Source organism: Meleagris gallopavo, chromosome 5 (assembly GCF_905368555.1).
Source record: "Meleagris gallopavo chromosome 5, MGAL_WU_HG_1.1, whole genome shotgun sequence".
Taxonomy (NCBI): domain Eukaryota; kingdom Metazoa; phylum Chordata; class Aves; order Galliformes; family Phasianidae; genus Meleagris; species Meleagris gallopavo.
In genome coordinates, this window is record NC_139408.1 from 34350993 (window position 1) to 34366182 (window position 15190).

Below are 15190 nucleotides of genomic sequence, written 5' to 3' on the forward strand. Positions count from 1 at the left end.
AAACACCCCAACTTCATTACAAGGAGAATAGAGTAGCACCTGAAGAGGTTACAGAGTCTGTGGAAACTCTATCCTTGGAGGTTGTCATGACTTGGCTAGACAAAGCTGCTACTGCCCTGATCCAGTGCTGGCAATAGTCCAACATTATTCAAACTACAGGTTGAAACAAAGATATTTCTTCCAACCAAAATTTCTGATTCATCTCTCCTCTACAGCCATGAGCTAGAAAACCTCAAGGGGCCATGACCCAGTATAAGAGATGGGTTTCATTTTCATCTTTCACAGTGGAGCTGTCAGCTTTAAGTGTATTATGCATGTCTGTCTTGCCTTGCAGTAAGATTAGTCAAGCCTATTTGACTTCATGGAATTTTTGACATTTTGGTCAAGACAAAGGAGAAAAGAGAAAAAGAAAAGGGGAAAAGAGAAAAGAATTCAAGTGTTATTACTTTCACAAAGTGAGTAGCTAAGGAAAATATGGACAGTGGAAGCTCATACTGTATTGGACTTTGCAGGTTCAAAACTTACATGGCTCTATACATACCTTTTGATTTGGATGGTGACTAAGTATAATTTGCCATGCACATTCCCAGGAAGATATGATGCACTGAAATAGGCGTGTATTTTCATTTTTCTGACAAGACCTGGTTAAAACTGCCACATCACTCATCCCATTGGGAGAGAGCAGCATCTCTAATTAGCATGCAAATAACACTGGTGATGTGCCCAAAGGCATTTCTGGGATCTCTCTCTCAAAATCCTGACGTTAAAATTATCGGAGGATTTCTGGGATAATTATCTGTTCTCTTTCTAGTTTCCAGAATGCCCTGTGGATAATTTTCAGTTATTTCTACATCTTACAAAAATACATCTGGAAAATGCATGCTTTTTTTTTTTTTTAAAGGTAGAAACCTTAGCATTTCCACAGATTTCTTTAGTATATGAAAACTTGCATTTTACAGAATCTTATTCTCATGCACTATGCAATAAATCTATAGGCCTCCAGAGAGTTATATATTAGAGCAACTGTGAAGTTTTATAGGGAAGTCTATATTAGGGAATTATTCATCAAATTATGCTCCTTTATTGAGCCTGAAGTTAGATGTTTGCATTTCTATTGAAATATTTAAAGCTTATTGCTACAAAAACAAATAACTGTCTTCTGATAGGGAAATACATATATTTGTCCCTTTGCTGCCTTCTGTGTGTTTTCAAACACCCTCAGGATGCAGAAGCTATGGGAGATGGAGAGGCAAACATTTGGCAGTCTCAAGTTACATAATAGATTCTACTAGAGATTTACAATAGTTCCCTGTGAAATGCAGACTTAAAAATAAAAAAATAAAAAAATAAAAAAAATTGCAAAATATCTGAGAAGTCAAATATTCTTGCATTTTTACTAATACCAGCAAGCATTTGGCATTTAAGAAAATGTGGATGACATCTGTTTAAACTGCATTCTTTCTTTCAGTTGCACTAGTATCACTGAAATTTGAAAAATACCCTACCTCGTGGGGAGGGCTTCTAAACTGATATTATAAAATACACTCAAAGCTGAACTTAGTTGGCTGGCTAGTCATTTCTAGTTTCCAGAAACCAGCCTAAGAGCATCAGTGAACTGCCAAGAAAGTCAGCGAGTTACATACAGGATGGTAGTGTTTGAGCACTTTCAGGGAGCAACATGGGTGAAGATTGGAGCTGTCTGAGGAATTTATGAATCACATGTGTTCCTCCTGCTTTTGGAGTATAGGGGAAAAGTGACCGGATTTCTCACACCCAGGCAGGCAGGCTGTTATTTCTCTTCCAGAAGGTGAGATTGATTTGGGCTTAAATAGCTTTATTGGGAAAGAATGAATGCTTGCTTGTGTTAGTCCACCACAAAATTAATTAAGCATTTGATTTGCTTTATTTTATTTTATTTTTTATTTCTAGAAGCCTGAGCTCAGGTTTGCATTGAGTTATTTATGAACTCCACAAGATTTCATTCCTGACTCATAGCAGACATCCCCATTTTTAGGGCCAGTTCTCTATAATGTTTTCATAAATTCCTTGAACGTAGGATTAGAAGGTGTTTTAAGCAAGTTTGCTGATGAGAATAAACTGGGAGGAGCTTTTGATTTCATTGAGGGTGGAGAGACTTTGCAGAGAGGTCTAGACAAATCAAAGAGCTGGGCAATCACCAACTACATGAAATTTAACAAGAGCAAGTGCTGGATTCTGCATCTGGGAAGGGACAACTCTAGCTGGGGCTGAGTCTCCAGACTAGGAGATGAGATGCTGGATAGCAGCCCTGTAGAAGGGATCTAGGTGTCTTGGTTGGCAGCAAGTTGAACGTGAGTCAACACTGTGCTCAGGCAGCCTGAAACGCCAACCATATCCTGGGGTGCATTGAGCACAGCATCACTGAATCTGCAATATTAGAGCAAGTTAAGGTACATTGCTTCACACTAAACAACACTGAAATTTATATTTTAATGTATAGTTATTCACTCCTATAGAGTCTTCCTGTATTTTTTTTAGAGACAGCACCTTTCTAACAGATACAATAACAGAATTTTATCAACGCACCATGCCACATCAGCTTCTGGCAGAAATCTTTCAATCTCCCTCTGCTGTAAAAACTGCTTTCTCCTACCTTCACTTTCCAGTATTTCATCTGGTGATTATCTTCATTGAAAAGATATGAACTTTGAGAGTCTCTTCCATAGTGATTGTAGAAGTGAAAAATATATTTATTTTTTTAATTATGGTTTTAGCTTCTTAGCACCCTTTGCATGTACTTCACAGACACTTGACAAACTTTCCATTCCTGTTACACTGAAGAAACTATAGTTTGTTTTGGTTTTTTGCTTGTGCAAACACCTCTTCAAACACTTTTTTTTTTGGTTCTGACTTACCATGATTTCACTTTTGAACTGCCATGGTGTACAGGCTTTTCTACATTCCTCATTTGGATGTAGCTTTTGCTTTTTGAGTGTTGCCTTCTTGCCTCTAAAAACTTCTTTATCCTTCTGTTTAGTGGCTCTTTGCTCTTCCATAGCCTTCTCTGAAAGATTGTGTGTTTTCCTCTGTGCCTAAAAAGTGGTGTCTTTAAGCAGTCTCCAGCTCGTCTGCAAGGACTAAACTCTTGCATGCCTCATTTATCTTCTTTTTAAGTAGCTGTCTATGTAGTATCTTTCTAAAATCGATCCAGCCATGGCACAATTTTTATCATTTCTCTTGCAAGGACATTGTGTTTTTGTACATTACAGCATTACAGTTGCCGTTACAGAACAGCTTTTGATCATGACTTTTTGAAACAGATCCCATGTGCTACGGGCTCACTAGCCAGTTTCTCCACAAAGCATCATTAATAATGCCTAAAAATCTTTGCAATGTTATATCTCATTTTACATGAGGATAAATTTAAGCCTCTTTCAACTTGCCTTTCATTTATTCTCTGATCTCTTCCAGTGTCACCATTTGACAGTGTGAGAAATAAAATTAACATTTATAGAGCATTGTACCTGCTAATGGTCTCCTACTACTTAACTGTACTATACACTATTTTTTCTACATTTTTTCTCATTTAGCCATGGAATCTTATTTCAGAAGAATTCTGTTACTCATTGATGTATTCAGCTTGTGGCTGACTCAATTCTAAGCTTTCTGTAGCTTTGAGCATATTGCTGTTTCCTCGCTGCTGAGTTTGTAAGGTTCATATCCTGACTTCATGGTGTTCCACTGGCTGTTACACCAAATTCCTGCTATGTTATCTTGGTTACTCTTATAAAAGTTTGGACTTCGTGCTTATGTAGGTCTCTGAGAGAGAATTTCTATGTCCTTTTCTATAACAGACATTGTTGAAACAGACATTTGTCTTAGTACCTCTGGACTTCTCAGAATTTTGTGATTGTAAAAATAGTTAATGTATGATGTTCTTGATTTCTACATAGCATGATAGAAATAAAAGACAGTCCAGAATTCAGCACATATATTAAATTACATAAAGTGAGGGAGAGGATACCAGTATTCAGAATTAAATAGTTACTGTAATTTTTTACGTTACTGTTTGATGGTCATGAATTTATACATAGGCAATAAATGATCCATCATCACAAAGATGTGTTGCTGACTCTTACTTGTTCAGTGGTTATACTGCCATTGGGTTCTTGTTGTGGATTAAAACTTGCTTTTGTAGATACCGTACAAACAGAAATAAAAAAGATGCTCTTCTAAGAAATTCAGCTGGCACCTCAATATGTACCAACATAAACTGAAGAGGAAAAATCTTACTGATAATTTGCACTTCTTGTCACATACCAGTTCAGCCTAGATTTTTACAATGCTGTGCACAAAAATAATAAAATATTTATGATATTTACCAGAGGAAGATTTAGACCAGCAAGTTGGTGCTCCCTCTCTACCCCATGTAGGTTAGGGATTTTATTTGCTAGTATTAAAACTCCTAACTTACCCAAAATCATTGTAGAGGAAGGGTTGTGCACAGCATGTCATTAAATATACGCAATCAGAACAGTCTTGGAATACAAAGCATAACATAGTGATCTAAAGCAGTAAACACCCCTACACAAATGATGGAAGTGTCTTCCATCAAAACCTAGTGATGAGCTTGCCAGAATTAAATGTATTTCAATGTGGTACAAAATGCCCTCATGAAAATACTAAGGGTTAATCTAAAAAGTAATGTCATACCAGAATAAACTCACAATCGTTAAAGGAGTCAATCAATAATGGAGATGAATACTTGTTCCTCGGTAGGAGAAAGAAGTCTTAAGATGGCTCCTCCACCTCTGTTCTCTTAGAAAACCCTAAAAATGTCTGTTGTAGATAAACCTTATAAACAGAGTCTAAAAATTTACTGAAAACATGAACTCAGAAATCACATTGTTTTATTTTGATGTCACCAGCTATTTCTTGACCCATATATGATCATGTATCCATCTTTCTCTTTGCTCTTGCAAATACCACTGGACCACTCCTCTTTCTAGCACACTTTTTGACTTCTAAATACCAGCTCTATTTTCGCTCTGATGTTGAACTACGCTTTTTTGAAAACTTTTATCCTCATTTTGTACATATCTTTAAAATTCTCTGCTTATGTTTCAGAAGAAGGCAAAATGTTTATTTTTCCAGCTCTGTGAGCTGGTCTAATGAAAATACGTTCTTTTCCAACATCATCTTTATTACTATCAGTGTGAAGGACTACTGGAACCATGACACATCTGCCTTGTGAGCAGCAGAATACATAGAATAAATAAAACAGAGATTTAAGAAGAGGCATATTTGAAATTGCAAGGAATTTTTTTTTCAGTGGTTACAATAGCTTTGCTAAAAAATGAGTGTTAGTAGAAAACCTTTTATGGAATTTGTAAATGGTAACACAATTTCACTCCATAAAACTATTTGGAGATGGAAAAGTGAAGAAGGTGGTGTGGTGGGTATGGGTTAAATAAAGGATAGAAATTGAAGCAAACAATTTACACTTGTGATAAAGCAGATGCATGCAAAAAGGCATATAGGCAAAATGGCACTCAAGAAAAAACATCACTTCTGTGCCTGGAAAGAGCATGGAACAGATCCTCCTGAAATACATTTTAGGGCACATGAGAGATGAGCAAGTGATCTGAGACAGCCATCATGACTTCACCAAGGGAAGTTCGTGTCTAACCAATCTAGTCGTCTTCTATGATGGAGTGACAGCATCAGTGAACAAAGGGAAGGCAACTGATGTCATCTTATCTGGACTTCTGCAAGGTCTTCAACATGGTCTCCCCAGCACATCCTTATCTCTGAATTGGAGAGCTATAGATGTGAAGGGTGAACTATTCAGTGGATAAAGAATTGGTTGGAAGGCTACAGCCAGAGGTTATGGTCAGTGGCTCTATGGCCAGATGGATGCCAGTGATGAGTGGTGTTCCCCAGAGATGTGTCTTGGGACTGGTACTGTTTAGCATCTTCATCAATGACACAAATGATGGGATTGAGTGCACCCTTAGCAAGTTTGCTGATGACATCAAGCTGAGTGATGCAGTTGATATGTTGGAAGGAGTGCCAGCCAGAGGGACCTTGATAAACTTGAAAAGTGAGCCCACGTGAATCTAATGGGTTCAACAAAGTGAAGTGCAGAGTTTTTTACTTGGGTCAGAGTAATCCCAGATATGTAAACAGACTGGGAGAAGAATACCTTGAGAGTACCCCTGATAAGAAGGACTTGGGGGTCCTAGTAGATTAAAAACCTAACATGAGCCAGTAGTGTGTGCTTGCAGCTCAGAAGGCCAATCGTATTCTAGGCTGCATCAGAAGAGGGGTGGCCAGCAGGGCATGGCATGGCATGTGATTATCTCTCTCTACTCTGTGAGGTCCCATCTGGAATACTTCATTTAGGTCTAGTGCCCCCGGTGCAGGAGGGATGCAGAGTTGTTGGAGTGGGTCTAGAGGAGGGTCATGAAAGCAATCGAAGGGCTGGAGCACCTCTCCAAACAAGAAAAGTTGAGAGAGTTGGGCTTGTTCAACCTGGAGAAGAGAAGGCTGTGGGGAGACCTTATGATGGCCTTCCAATATTTGAACAGGAGGGAAATCAATGTTTTACACAGGTAGATAGTGATAGGACAAGGGAGAATGGTTTTAAACTAAAGGAGGGAAGGTTTAGATTAGATGTCAGGGGAAGTTTTTTGCTAAGAGGATGGTGAAGTGCTGGAATAATTTGCCCAGAGAAGTTGTAGATGTCCTGTCCCTGTAGATGCTCAAGGCCAGGTTGGATGGAGTCCTGAGCAATCTGATCTAGTACTGATCTAGCAGTTGGCAACCCTGACTATGGCAGGGGTGTTGGAACTTGAAGATCCTTAAGGTGATGGAATCACCATCCCTGGAGTTGTGGAAAAAACATGTGGACGTGACAATGAGGGACATGATTAGTATAGTTAGTGAGCACGGTGCTGGTGATGTGTTGGTTGCTGGACTAGATGATCTTTTCCAGCCTTAATGATTCTATGGTTCTATGGTCCCTTCTAGCCCAAGCTATTCTATGATTCTATGATTTTTGTCTAAACTTACCAGGGAAGGATAGTATTCTTCAAGAATACATGTCTGGAGTACAAGTCTTATGAGGAGCAGCTGAGGGAACTGGGATTGTTTAGTCTGGAGAAGAGGAGGCTCAGGGGAGACTAAAATGCTGACCGAATAGATTGAATCTGTAGCACTTTCCATGGACAGCTAAGGAAGGCTATATCTTGAGGTCATAAAGCAAGAAGACTCCATACGGACTTAAGGCTGCATCCATTTTGCTGACTGTCAGAGGGATACAAGATATTTGTTGTTGGTTTTAATTTATTTATTAATTAATTTATGGTTAATGTGATCTCAGCACTTTGGAGGAATAACGTTATACTGTTTGTATGACACCTTGCTGCTGACACCACTGGCATGCTCACAACATGCTGGAGAATCAGGTGCTCCCAGTGTGTGCCCTCAAATCCCTCTGAATAACCCATGCAAGGAACTGTGCCACACTGCAGCCTCATCCTGCTGGCAGACAGGGCCTGGTGCAACAGCACTTAACAGAATAAAGGAAGTTACTTAAAGGGTGGAACAATTCACATGATGCAGAAGTAATGTCTCCTCTTTTTTTATTTTTAGATCACTGTGATGAAGAGGCAGATGTACAAACATGCCTGGGCTATTATATTCTCATATAATATTTTGAAAGGTGTATTTTGGGTTGGTTTTTCTTTTTTTTTTTGAATTTTCAAGTCTTGTAGAAACCTACATGTATAGCTGACTGTGGTTCTTCTCTATTCTTTTATATCTGTCTATATATTCTTTCCTATCAATCTGTGTCTAATTTTTATAGAAGTATAATAAAATATGTTATGGTTAACTTGAAGAATAACTTGTACAGAAAATATTAAATCAATTAATTAAACAATTCAATAAACCAATTTATTTGATGGATTTTTCAGAAAGTCTTTAAGATCCAAGTTTTGTTTTAATCAAAAGCTGATAATTATCTTTTAGTCTGGGAAATACATTCATAACTGATAAACTTAAGCAAGAAAAAACTCTGCATTGCTTTATAATTCTCAATGCAATGAGATGGCCAGCTATATATTAACTATCTTTGCATTAGAAAAGCGATAAATTGCTCTTTGTCTTCTGTCAGCCAGCAATTCTATGCATTTATTGCCCAATATTCTTCCTATGAAAATGTCTTCTGATTTATTGTACATTCAAAACCCAAAGATTTCTAAAAATAAAAAATAAAAAAAAAATCACGATATAAGTCTGTCATCTGCCTTTATCATGGCATTACAATTTAGCCTCACTTCATGGATAGACAATATCTTGGTTTGCTCTTTAGCCCTGGCATGTGTATCCTACAAATGTACATGAATTAAACTACCATTTTGCTACCTGCATTGTACATCGTATAGAGCTTTTGTTTTAAGGTAAGTCAGAGACATGAGTCTACTCTGTGTAGGATTAAACACACAAAATTACATACACAGTTTTAAAGAAACATTCTTTAGGTCACTGTTAGAATTTAACTGCCTGACTTGGCTAAGGTAGACAACACTAGGATAAATATTTAACTGACTGTTGTATAAGCGCTATCTAAAACAGGTTGTAATTATAAAGTTCATCTACTATCCTCTCTCAAATTACGTGTCACTTTCTGTGCCCAGGAAGGATCTCTGACAACTGGGAGAAAGCAATAAGGGACAGGAGATGATGTCTGGAATATTCTTTTGAAGCAAGTAAGGACTTGCTTCAAAAAAAATGAAAGTTTTTAAAAAGCTCATAATTCAGTCCACTGAGATCAGAATGTTTCTTGCCTGTTCTGGATCTATCACAAAGCTGCTGTGACATTGGCCAATTTATTTAACTTAGCTTTGACACATTGATACTTGTCTCCTTGGGCCTGACTTGAAACTCTGGGAACTGGCCAGCTGAGTGCTTGCAGCTGAAACTGAAATCAACAGCAGCTGTGCTTTGAATTGAATAGATCATACAGAAAGCCATGTATTCTCAAAAAGTCAAATCTTAGACACAATATCCATCATACTGTTACTTTAAAACTTTGTGTGCCTTTATTTTCCTTAAATCAAGATTAAACTTCTCCCATTAAAGCGATTTTGTGACTGTGAAGGAGCTTGGTTTTGTGAAGATTTCAAGTACTGCAGTGCTAAGTAGTATGGAAAAGTTCACAATTAAATATTACCACATTCCGTCTTCTGAATTCATACCATGAAGAAAGCCTAGGGCTACTGAATGAGCATAAAATAGAATGGGAGAGCAGTGTGCTAAATAAGCTTGACATAAGTTATACACGGAAAGAAATGGCATCCTCTAGATTGCCAAAAATACGGTCTCTTTGAACAAGTATGTATGTTTGTGTACAATCATGAGAGATGGACAAATTTGACAAAACCACTAAAAAGATCAACCTAATTCAAACAGAGTATGAAAACAAGGACACAGAGAACAGAGAAATATATGCTGTGATGATGCTAATCAATTGGTTGTATACGGTGCACAAATGACAGGGCAGAACCAGCACAGAAGTCAACCAATGCATACAGGTGTTACGTAGCTATCCTGAAGGTAGGGTCAGGCTGCCTTTTGTCACCACAGGCCCTGATTCCAGCACCTAGCACTATGTCACTGAGGTGCGAACCTTTCTCCATCAAGACCAGAAAAAACATACCAGAGAACCATGTGAAGAGAGAAGTGAAACCATTTATCAGCTTGCTTCTCCTTAAAGTAGGAGTGGAGTAGAGACTCAACTCTTTACCCTCAGTCTATTAATTTTCCCAGTTCAGAAGAAAATGAACCTAGCTTAAATTTGATCATTTTCTTCTGAACTGGCGAGTTAAGTGGGCTGAAGCAATTATCTGACAAGTTTCTTTAGTGTGAAGGGAGACGTGGAACTGCTCTGCTGGAAAATTTAGAAATGACCAGCAAAGAAGGATTAAGATTTACCTTTTGTGGTGGCAAGTAGAAAACTGGGTTAATATGGGAGATTACAGAATCTAGTCTTGAGACAATAAGATCCTTCTATTTGCCATCCAAGCATAGATGCTCATTCCTTCCTAGTGGCAGGCAGAAGCCAGATGCATCTAGAAGTACTATGAACGGGCAATACCAGTCTTGCTGTACCCACCGAAGGTGGTGGGAAACTCAGCCACAACAAGTAAATATGCAGTCTTCACAGGCTGTGGCCAGTAACATCTAGAAAGTTCTATCAAAATATGCGAATCGTGGTTTTAAATTATTTCAAAGGTAGAGAGCATGTGAAGGTTGAGTGACAATGGTAATCTGTCAAGGGATGATGCAAGAAAAAGAGAAGGATGGTGAGATAGTCTGTGCCACAGGGAGAGCCTGGAGGAAGGTGTGAAGATGTGGTTTTCTTGGAAGACCAAGAGAGGAAGAAGTAATGCTACTGAGACAGCTCAGATCTACCAGGATTAATCAGATCAGATTCTGTGCTATGTGAATGCAATTGTACTGTCTTCAGGAAGAATCCAGACTTTGAGGCTATGCAGACTCTTTATTGCAATACAGAGCTAACAGTGGTGGTGCAGATCTAGTTGTCCCCAGAGCCGTGACAAGTGAAGGGACCCCACAGGCTCTCATGGCCTTGTTTTATGGTAGTGCCCATCCCTGCGTTTCAGTGAAAGCAGAGCTGTGGGGCAAAGCAAATGGTGCTGAGGACCCAGCATCTTCACCAGCATCTTTTTAGGAGGTTCTGCCATAGACTGGACTATGTCTGAGGATTAAGCACTGGTTCTCAAGTGCAGCGCTTGAGAACCTGGAGTTAATTTCTGGTTTAGTTTTGTGAAAAAGGAATTTGGCTCATGACCTCTGAGACTGCTCAGTGATTTAAAATACCATAAATGCGTGTGGTTGGGAGAGTTGTTTTAAAAACATTCTCTTTGATCTAGAAAACTAATTTAAGTACATACACGAGAATCAAACATTCTGGATCTAGTTTTTTTTTTCTTTGAAAGGGACCCCGGTGGCTGAGCATGGTGTTTGCCACTCCTCTGGGTTCAGGGGGAGTTTAATGTATCACTGGGACAGTGCAGCTTTTTGCTGTTTTGTCCCTTTGTCTTGGGGGACTCCTGGCAAGACTGCAGATCTGAGCATAGCTGCTAGGCTGGTCCACCACTACTGGGCCCTGCACCCCTATCTCAGCCAGGACCTACATTTCAGGGCTGTATTCCACCTTTTCACCCCAACAGGGATGCAAACTGACTCTTATACCTACTGTTATCATAGCACCTGCCTCTGTATACCTTTAGCATATGTACTGGCTGAATAGCAATAAGAAAGGACAGATAAATCATCTTTGACATTTAGGTTTGATCAAGTTCTTTCATATAGTTCTGTAAGCAGGCATATTTCCCCAGTCCTTAAAAAAAAAAAAACAAAAAAAAACAGGTTTAAAAGTCTTAGCCTTTGTATCTTACTATGGCTTTGACTTTTTTCTTCTTAAATTCTGAACAACTTTCACCACTGTAAAGGGAGTTCTACTCAAGTAAAACAAAGCCAGAGCAGCAGCTGTCAATGACCAAAATCACTCAGCAGCTGAAGCCAAACTCTAGCAGAAAATCTCTAACACCTGTACTCAGTAGTCAAACAATAGATTTTGGTCCCTTGATAATACTACCAGATTTGGGAGGAAAAAAAAAAAAAAAAAAGTCCCCTATTTTTGCCCAGGCTTGCCCCAAGCACCTGTTTGTGCTGAGTAAGAGCCCCCCCAGGAAAAGAGAAAGCTGAGGGGCAGAGAGTCCCCCAGGTGTATCAACAAGCCTGTGATAGGCACAGTACTCTGCTGTTACAGCAGGCTGCAGTGTAGAAAGGATGTCTTTGTAAAAACAGGTCAGCAAGGGTTTTATTTTTATTTATTTATTTATTTTAGGGGTTCTGAAGGCTGTTGGGGGATAACCTGATTATTTTGCTTTTTCTATGTATGGGAAAAGTTGTTTTTGTTTTGCTTTTTCTAGCTTGATGGGATACAGGTCCTATCCTGGGATACTGAGGGAGAAATTAGCCTTTTTTGTCATATGGGTGAGCTTCTTTAATTCTCTTGTGTATTACTCCCTCTTCAGTGCTCCTCTGACTGGAGTGGTTGAGGTATCCTGTCTGATGCCCATCTCTGTGTTATGGTGTGTGGTAGTGGCTAAATCAGCCTGTTTAAGTTTTTCTTGGGGGTAGAGAGAGCAAAATAGGAGAGAGCTGAGTTGTTCCCACAGGGGCTTACTTAATAGAGGTTGATAGTTTGTTGGTACTTGCCTATGGTAAGGGGACTCCCTTTAGCTCCTGGAAGGTTGTGAGAAGAGGAGGAGCAGGAAGATGTGGTTCTGGTGGTAAGAAGAGAGAAGGGAGGCTAGGAAAGTACTTCAAATATATTTTTCATACTGTGGCTAATGCTAATAAGCAGGAGGAGCTCTTCATTTCGAACTAGTACTATTTCTTACTGTCAGCTAGAGCGGCAGTGCATATTCAGGAGGTACCGGAGGGCTGTATGGTAACTGCTAGGGAATTCTATCTGAAATCTGCCTTCTTCTTCTGTAGGCTCCTCATTACCTGATTTCTCTTTCTCTCTGTTGTCACCAATTTCACTAGTCATGAGAATAAACTTCTTGTTTGATGTTCAGTTAGTATTAATCAATTAAGAAGGTAGCTAAAGCATGATATATCTTTATTTTCTCCTACAGACTGATAAAATGCATATCAGATTTCTTTAAAGCTGGAAGAAAACCTGCTAAACCTGGTTGCCCATATTGCTGCATATGCTTTATGTCTATGCTGATACACTTGTGCTACAGAGCTAATAAGCTTGTTTGTGGTTGGCTCTGTGTTTGGGCTGTGCCTTAAAGCAGCCCTGTTTGCTGGTTGGGTTAGAGGGAAGAAGTCCATGTGTGTTGAAGTAAATTGAACTGCGTATCAATTGTCTGCTGTGCTTTACTGTGTAGATGATAGGTAAAATTTGCAAGTGTTAATTCCTTATTAGTGGAAACTTCTATGTTTACTAAAGAATGCTTTTAGAGTTCATACAGAACATGAAGTGACAGGTTGGATCAAACATGCAGTCTTTGTCTAGTGAACTCATTTTCAGAGCAGCACTATTCTAGACTTTCTGGAAGATTAAGTCTATAGCATGTACATACCTGGATAGTAATATGACACCTAACTGTTTTGGTTATCTTACATAGCCTTTAGTCTTAACCATAGCTGCCTCTTATATGTAGAAAGGTAGTCATGTAAAGAGAATACCAACCCAGTAAGTGGTTAATGTCCATTGTGATGTGAGGAGAATTTGTAATATAAAATCAGAATGATTATCAATATACAAAACAAAACATTTAAATCTGTGTGCCTATAGAATCCCCTGCTATTCAGGAATTCTGAATAGCAAGTCTGCAACAGGAAATTCTAACTAATAATAGTATAGCTAAGTGTATTTGTCCTTGGATAGTAAGTATATGTAGTTATTGTTTATATTACAGAGTGAGTAGACCTGTTCAATTCTGTCACTTTCATGGGGTTTATGCTATTACTAATGCCTTGTGCAGAACTCTCAAAAACTGTAATATGAATGTAATGATATGTTCTAAGGACAATATATACACCTCTAGTTGAGGCACAGCCATCTCATCTGCTTGTTATCTTATCTGTGAATTAAACTGTTTGGTATTTCTCACCAGTAATCAAAGTGAGACAAATGAGGTTATAGCTTTTTATTTGAGACAGTGGTTGGCATCTTCAAGTGAAAACCTACAGAACTCTTCTCTCCCAACATGTGGTTCACTTGGTCACTTAAACAAAAAGGTGAATGACTGGAATGTGAGACTTCATTATTTTGCTGATGCCTCCTTCTCAAGCTAGTCAATATGAGATTGTAATGTGCTGAGTGGTGCTTGTAATGTGCTGTTGGGCCTAATCTGCATTTTCTCTCAAGGTCTCTTATCCATGGTTATCAAACTAACTATAACATTAGGTTTTTGAAAGTGTAATGAGGCGTTTTCTACTTGTGCTAATTACTTCTGCTGTATATGAGTTTTAGCACCTTGCAGCAACTTCTAATCTGATATTTCTTATCATGTTATTCTTCCTGTTTTTTTTTTTTAATGTAAATAGAGGTTTTGAAAGCACTGACTCCATTAAAGGAGTTTGTTAATTGTCTGACTTCAGCTTCTAAAAATTCTTGCTTTAACTAGTAGAGAGAAACATGCTATATTTTAGCCTCTGTGTATGTGTGTACAGCAAGTGACTTAGCTTTAGTATGAACTAAAGTTTTAGCGTAATAGTGGAAAAAACAGCAGCTGGCATAAGCATGTCTGAGCTGAGTTAAAATAAGCCTACTGATGAGCAAATAGCAGTTTAAATCCAGCAACATGAAGCCAAAAAGCTTATTCAGCATTGCCTGTGAATTTTTGTGGTCTCTTGTGTGTACTACATTTATGCCATTTGCTTGTTTTTCTTACTGTGCAATACTTACTGAAGGTATGAAACAACTGGGGAGGAGCATCACTGACTAGAGGTAGAGGAATCGGATGCTTTAGAACATATTGGCCAAGTATAGTATATAAACCAGTCAGTGATGGTAATCAGCTGATCGGCTTGTTTTCTGTTGTTGCTTTTTTTTTATCTCTTATTTCTTATCGGTAGGGTTGTAACTGAGAAAACCAATGTTAGTATAAGGTAAATGAAGGTTAAGATCGTAGAATCATAGAACGGCCTAGGTTGAAAAGGACCATAATGATGATCTAGTTTCAATCCCCCTGCTGTGGGCAGTGTTGCCAACCACTAGACCAGGCTGCCCAGAGCCACATCCAGCCTAGCCTTGAATGCCTTCAGGGATGGAGCATCCACAACCTTTCTGGGCGACCTGTTCCAGTGTGTCAAAACCCTCTGTGTGAAAAACTTTCTCCTAATACCCAACCTAAATCTTCCCTGTCATACTTTAAAGCTATTCCCCATTACTAGTTTCTCATCTAGGGATTTTTGCATTGATAGGAGAGTGTGGGGAAAGGAAGTTAACTTAGGAGAAACAGGCTATGAAGTTACAGGCAGAACAAAATATAGGACCAGCAAGGTGAAATTATATAGTCTACTAGAATGCTTGAAGTGCAAATAGGAAAAGAAGAATTTTACTGAGTTTACAACTCACTGTTAAATGAATCAG